The following is an 8,090-nucleotide window of genomic DNA, read 5'->3' as shown; positions in this document are numbered from 1 at the left end:
GCCACATGAACCATGGATCATAAAACCCATGGGTATGGATTATGGGTTATACCCATGACCCTTGGAATCCTACATATAAATAGGTTACTCCATAGCCAAAATCACCACTTCTTTTCTTAGAGAAATATGGAGGTGTTTTGGTGCATGGAATTCTCTCTCAAGAGCCACCTTTGTCCTAGGTGTGTTGTGATTCCATTTGAGGCATTTCATACTATTGGTGCTAAGCTCTTAAGGCCAAATACATCAAGACTTCAAGCCACATAAAAGGTATGTTTCCCTAACTAGTATATTATATGGTTTATGTCAAATGCATGCTAGTTATAGGTTTAATTCCTTGGAAACCATTTGCATGTATAATTAGTGAAAACAGAGATCCAAGGTAGTTAGGGTTGTATGTGCACCATAGGATGTTGTATTATACCAAAACCCAACAGTGGTATCAGAGCCATGGGTTGTTTTCTACTATATTTGATGCAAATGTGTTTTTTTTCAAGTTGATGGAAAAAAAAGAAAAAAAACATGAAATTTGTCAAATTTTATGATAATTACTTGATTTTATGAAAAACTAATTATTGTAAAATTTGAGTCACTTTACTACAAGAGTTGAATTAGGTCAATTTATTAAAAGATAGAATGATATAGTTATTTTATTTGTTTTAAAAGTTTGATCTAAGTGGTTTTAAGGAGTTACAAATTTTGTCATAAAATTTTGGAACTCAAAAGTTTTTTTAAAGTTATGATCTTAAGAGTTTTGAAACTTCCATAAGTTATGGATGTGAAATGTCTCATTTATTAACTCTTTAGGTTATGAAGTCCAAGAGTCTTCAAAGGATAATTGTCAAAGTTTCAAGATTTGTATTAGTTTATATGATTATCTAATTTCTTGAAAATTGTTGATGTGAATTATCTTTACTTATGAGTTTAATCTAGATCATAGAAAAATTATTTGATTATTGTGTTAATTGGAATATTTGATCTTAATGGTTTTTATGAACTCCATAACTTGTCCTCAAGTTATGGAAAGTGAAGAGTTTTTCTTTTTAAAGTGTCATTAAGTCTCATAGGTTATGAAAATAGAAGAGTCTCTATTTTTAATGTCATCATTAAATGATTTAATGTCTTCCATAACTTTACCCCCCATGTATACTTTAATTCCAAACTAGACCTTAGAATTTTAAAAGTTAAAATTCAACCCTTATACTTTATAATATTATAAGTTAATAATATTTATATATATATATATATATATATATATATATGTATGTATAAGAGTAAAGTCAGTCTTACCGTTAGTAGGCCTCATTCACGAAGCCGGTCTATAGGGGGGGATAAGGTTACTGCCTATAAAATGGCAGTTTAATGGGTGTCCACTCTCACCCACCGCTTCCTTGACCGGTGGAGGGTCGTTAGCCGAACGGGTAGGAAAAGGACTATAATTCTCCCTTCATTAAAAGTATTAATGATAAATACTAAGTAACTAAATCTTTTATAAATACCCAATCATAGTTACTTAGGAAAATGTGAATAAGGTGCTAATCCATGAAATTACACTTTGCACTTTGTTTAAGTCGGTCAGTGGAGCGTGTGTGGTTAACCGGCACACTAACTCGTATTTAACAAGGTAGGAAAAGGGTAACTTAATGTTTATCTAAATATCGATGGAGCGTGTGTGGTTAACCGGCACATCGATTGAGGGGTAAACACTTAAGGGTGCCAAGTAATTTGCATGGTTACTTCCCACCTTGTTTTGTGATCCTCGGCATCCTAGTCACAAAACCGGAAGGGCACACTCGAGATTGAAACATGCCATTGAAAAGTTCAATGAATCTCAAAAGATCTAGGAGTTTCAATTCTAATTAAAACCTAATAAATTATTTCGTTTTTCATGGTGGAAATTGGTGAATCGTCATTCACCTACCTTTAAATATTCTATAGCTTGGATTACGGCATCCCTCTTCCAAGTTATAAAATAGTTTGTTGGGTCCTAGCCTTCATATTTCATATTGGGTGTTATATTAAGGACTTTAAATCAACTATCTTAAATATCTCCCAAAAGATGTCTAGTTTAGACATCTATGATCTTCCCAAATATCTTGGAACTTCACTTCCTCCACCTCCTCCAATTATTCTCCCTAACCCACAAGTTCAAGGTCACTCAAGCCCTATTGGCAAGGTAAGGTCTAGGTGTGATCACATCTTGGAGATGAAGTCACATACTGACAATCCGGGAGAGTTGGGTGTCAAAGTCTTAAGAAAGTTAGTGGTTCAATCACTTTCTAAGTCACATAGTGAGTTCCTTGGGACTCCTATGAAACAGACTATGACAAGACCCTTAATGATCTTATCTATTTGCTTTGTGCTGCTAAATCAGAAATGATTTAGTGTACTAGTAAAGCAAATTTGATTAAGAGATCAACTTCCCAAAACTTTATGGACAGGGAAAATAGTGACACAGGAAATCCAGAAAATCATTCTCTTCCCAATGGAAAGGGATCAGCCATAGTCAACTCGGTTGACCAAATGGTAAAGAGAAAGGCTAAGTCTGAGATAGTCCAATGTACTGTTACCTAAGGGTCCATATGATCCTATTGCCAAAAGGAAAGGGCATTGGTTGCGAAGCTGTCAATTTTACCTGAAAGATCATAAGGCTAGTAAAGTCAATAAGTTTGACTCTATTTCAGGTAAGGTCCATTATCTAACTCGGTTAAGTTTCTATTCTGAGATTCTTATTACAAGATGTGACTGGGTCACATGTTGATGTTTAAGAATCAAAGGAAAAGTGAAGGAAACTTAAAGAAAGAGTATGTTGAATCTGATCGCGAAGATGGATTTCTATTGCTTGATTGAAGATTGGCTTCTTAAGCTACTCTTAGGAGTTATGATAGATTGCTAGGAAACAAGTAATAAAATAGTTTTCATTTCAAGTTACATTGTAAGGAAAAAGTTTTTTCCGCATTTTAAAATAAATAAAAGTTTGTTTTACTTTATTTTTATCTCCTTACAATGGCATTCATGAAAACTTGATGTTTGTATGTTTATTGCAATATTGGAAATATGAATTTGATTCGTTCATTTGTGGTAGTGTCTAAATTTACCAAATAAGGAAAGATTCTCATCACCGAAGTTTCAATTGTACCGAAACTTGGAATCATGCAAGTTGTATAGTATGATGAATGAGAACTTTCGAGCATTGGAAAAATTAAGACTAACTACTTGTTCACATGGATGTGTGAGTCAAGAGAAGGACTAAGGGATCAAGTACACTTTCTTGTGCCCTTGTCAAAGTCCACCACAAAAGATGGATAAGACTATTCGTCATGATTTACTAAGGTTTAGTAAATATGATTATACTTACAAGCTTAAGTATAATTCTGAAACATTGGAAAATTTTCAATGTATGACAGAACGAATAAGAAGAATCAAATTAGGCAGAAGGATAAAAGTTTCTCAAATTTGAAAAGATGGGAGAGTACTTTAGTATCATGTTTTAAGATCATCTTAATGATTTTGAGACTTTATCACAATTCATCCTCTAATTACATTATGATAGTTAAGAAGAGGAGTTATGAATTGTTGAAGTGGTTAAATCAAGAAGATGATTCATGCTTCATTCCAAAACAATTCATAGAGTTATACTCTAAGATTGTAACTTGAGTGACATGTCTTAAAGAAGGTTTAAAACAATTGTCAAATATAAGAGTAAAAGTTTTCTACTCTTGTACATTTGAAATTGGTAAGTTGTGATGTTTTGGATAAAACAAAGACCAACTAAGGCTAATTGTGTTAAGTGTCTGTCTTGATTAGAATCCACACTATCTCTTGAATATTTGGCAAGAAACTCGTATAGGTCAAGGAGACAGTGGGAGTCTAAAAGATCCTAAAAAAGGTTTCAAGAAGTAATCAAGAATAAAACTTATATTTCATCGCTAGCACACAAGTAGAGGTTTATAACCTATCTTGCTGACATTTCTGTGCCCATTCCAGTTAAGTTGGCTATACATTTGAGTTATACATGTTCTCAATTGTTTGCATAACTACTTGGAAGCAATGGCAGACCCTTGAGCTGCCAGGTGGCAAGAAGTTAAGATTGCACAAGTTCAATCCATATGAGTTTGGATTTGTCATTATCCTTGTCTTGTGACTATGGTTTTGACAATTCACATGGATAAGAACACATACACCATTAAATCTAAGTGTCATAAGGTTTCTCTTTGATTCATGAAAATGATGGTAAGGAAACTCTTTCACTAAGTAGATTTTGAGTAGATAGCAAATGTGGGAATGACAAAAGGTCTAAACATTATGATTACGACATCCCTCTTCATAATTGTTTAGACACACATGTGAGCTATCTAAGAGAGGTGTATGATATTGATAAAGTCTTATCAAGGCAATCTAGTATAAGAAATCTGAACTTTGGTAAGAAAGTCAATAAAGTATTGATTTCTAGAAGTTTAGTTGATTTCTGGGTACATGTCAAAGCTAGTGGGATCATAAGTGTTATGCTAATAATCATCATGTTAGTGGGAACATGATAATTATGTTAAGTATTGCAAGTTAGCAATGTTAATTATAGAAAACAAAAGTTTCAATTCGTGAGGTTGCAGGGGTTGAAAAAGTTGTTTTGCTATAATTAAGGGAGATGAAATTATACTTCATCTCAAATCTAAAAGGTTAGATTGAGGTCTTAATTGTATTTAGTCAAGAATGTATATGAATTTCATGTTGGGATGGCTCAAAATAAGGAAATTCTATATATGGGTTCATTATTTGCGTTCTAAAATTCGATTATGATTACGGCATCCCTTTTCATAATCTGAATTATGAGAACTTGGCAAATAGAAATGGAAATATTATAGCAAAAGACTGGTTTAGTCTTTATGTGAGACATCATGAATCGTGTCCCATATGCTTCGGATATAGGATCGATTACATGTGCTATATTTACTATTTCTAAGTTTTTCCAAATGCCTGGGGCATGAAGAAGGGAAAAAGGTCTAGAAATTGATATGACAAAAATGATTAAGCAATTGTTGAGGACAATCTAAGGTTTACCAAAGATTGGTTGCTCAAGGACAGTTGGAAGTATAGTATTAATTCTGGAAGGACCATATTGACATAATCTGTAAGGAGGCAACTCTTGTTCAGAAGTGATAGTCAAAATGGAATATGGAAATGCTTCAAAGTTAGAAAGTATTCAATCTGTATGATTAGGAAACTTAATGCAAGAAGGATGTTTCCAAGGAGTTGATCTCCTTTGGAATACTCTGTAATGATTGTTGCCAAGTCTTTGTGAATTTGTGCATAATCATTACAAGAGGATCAATGCATATAAGTTTAGAATCTAACAGTTAAATGGCATGAATTTGGAATTCTTGCATTTGCAGTAAGATTTGGGACTATGAAATGAGAATCATTGGAGTTATGTTCAATTGATCTATTTCACAAAGTAAAGATCATAGACAAACATAGTATGCATACTTGGTGTGTGGCATGACTAGTGTTTAGAAAAACATAGTGTACATGCTTGGAGCATGGGACAACTATTGTTTTAATTCAAGAATAAAGTTGATAGCTGAAACAGTATACAAAGAATAATGTGTAATCATATGGTGATAAATAAAAGGTGTTTTATTTATATTCATAAGTTCTGAGACCATATTGGATTCGATTATTATTGTGTTTCACTTTGCATGTTTTGACTTCCAGAATAACTAGGTCATTTTTCTGATTGACTAAGTTATTCAAACCATCCACAGTCGGTCATATGTTGGAAGTAGATATGAATCAAGACTGTCATCGGTTGGGTTTGTAGAGGTCTAAGATGTTGGACAAGGTGGTGCTACAACACTCATGAGTGCTCATAAGTTCTAAGTATTGGCTTCAACCCGCGCTCATTGGAATCACTTCATGGATTTTATCACGAGTGATCATGAGACGATAATATCTTATATTCTTCAAACCTAGAGATATGAGTTGTTACTATGAGTTGGTTATACATTGATTGCAAAAAAACGCATTGGTAACTCGATGTTATAAAACGTGCCTTTGTGTATGATTCAACAAGTAATGGAACAAGCCATATGAGTCGAAGTTTATCTATTCCTTTTACCTTCATGATAAAAGCGATATCTGTGGGCCCCTCAATGATTTGATGATTACAAATGGAAGTGCTCGGCCGGGCCAGGACTGATTTGATTTGTTCAATTAGTCAGTCGTCATAAATCGGAAATCGGGAAAAAACAAATGGACAGAGAGAATGATTATAATCCATGTCTCAGTCCATATGATATCTAGAATGGAGGAATATATGATCCCTTATCTAATGGACGCGTCATTGATTTGTTCAGAGTTCGACAACGGCTTTAAGAGCTACGATTGCTAGTCGGGTTATGAAGTCGTACTTGCAATAATAGTTTTAGACTTATCCAAGTGGAGACTGTTGGATTAGATGTCTAAGCCTATAACTATTATTGGTATGTACTTGACTCGAGAGTAGCATGGTCCATTTGGGTTGCATATCATCAGGACAATTTGTTAGGATGGACTTTTGAGAGAAGGTTATTTATGGTTTATTAATATATTATAAGTTATAATATATTAATATGAAATCATATGTTTTAATTAACATCGATCAATAATTAATTTGGAATTAATTTATTGATCAAAAGAGACTAATTAAATCTATGGGGACTAATTATGATAATTAGTTATATTTATATGTGTTGGGCTTATGATCCATGTTGGACCAAGTTTATGTATGGATACATAAAGAGTTGGGTTACATGAACCATGGATCATAAAATCCATGGGTATGGATTATGGGTTATACCCATGACCCTTGGAATCCTACATATAAATAGGTTAGTGCATAGCCAAAATCACCACTTCTTTTCTTAGAGAAATATGGAGGTGTTTTGGTGCATGGAATTCTCTCTCAAGAGCCACCGTTGTCCTAGGTGTGTTGTGATTCTATTTGAGGCATTTCATACTATTGGTGCTAAGCTCTTAAGGCCAAATACATCAAGACTTCAAGCCACATAAAAGATATGTTTCCCTAACTAGTATATTATATGGTTTATGTCAAATGCATGCTAGTTATAGGTTTAATGCCTTGGAAACCATTTGCATGTATAATTAGTGAAAACATAGATCCAAGGTTTTTAGAGTTGTATGTGCACCATAGGATGTTGTATTATACCAAAACCCAACAAGATCTAGGTCCATGGAGCCCCTTTTGTTCATAAAGTCTCCACCTTTGGGACTTAAACCCTAGAAATGGACCATAAACACCAAACTAATATAAAGAGGAAAGTTATGAGCTTTTTACCTCTAAGTGAAGCTCCTCCCTCTGAAGAACTCAAATCCAAGCTTGAACTCCAAACCTTAGCCTCCACAAGCACCTCCCTTCTTCTTCACTATTAGCTCAAAACACTCACACACAAGCTTTAGGACGAAGGAAATGCTCACTTAGGGTTTCACTCTCTGAAATGGTGGCTGATGATAAGGCCTTAGCATTGCTTTTTATAGTGCACATGCCATAAATTAGGGTTTGCATCTGGGCCCGCCACACCCAGCGTAACCCTGGGTACGCCCAGCGTACCTAGGCAAGTCCGCGTCCAATTTAAGCGCATGAGTACGCGCAACGTACTCTTCAGTATGCCGAGTGTACTCATTTGCCTTAACATTACCATTAAGGGCTTAACTTGATAATATCGGAAAAGGAGAAAGTCCTAAGAGACACACCTGAAATTTGGGATGTTACAAAAGGGGAAGTAGTAGTCCCGACAACTACACTGCATTAGGCATCATTTTAAGGTAAAAAGTCGTTACCTTGAACTGTGGATTGTTAGATCTCTCCTCTCCCAAGTTATGTCCATTTTGGGGCAAATGGAGTCCAAGTTTTGATCTGGACGTATCACTGGGATATAGTTTCATATCTGGACCTTTTTAGGTCCCCAAAGTCATAAAGTTGCTCCCTTTATGTAGCTTAACCCTTCCCATGCACACAAACCTTGTTGAAAGCATATTATTGACCTTATAGCATTGTGAGGCCTTGCATGCATGTAAAGTTTGGAACTTTACGTGAC

The sequence above is a fragment of the Lactuca serriola genome, chromosome 8 (genome assembly GCF_051521515.1).
Source record: "Lactuca serriola cultivar US96UC23 chromosome 8, Lser_US96UC23_V15, whole genome shotgun sequence".
Taxonomy (NCBI): Eukaryota; Viridiplantae; Streptophyta; class Magnoliopsida; order Asterales; family Asteraceae; genus Lactuca; species Lactuca serriola.
This window is presented reverse-complemented; position numbering follows the sequence as displayed.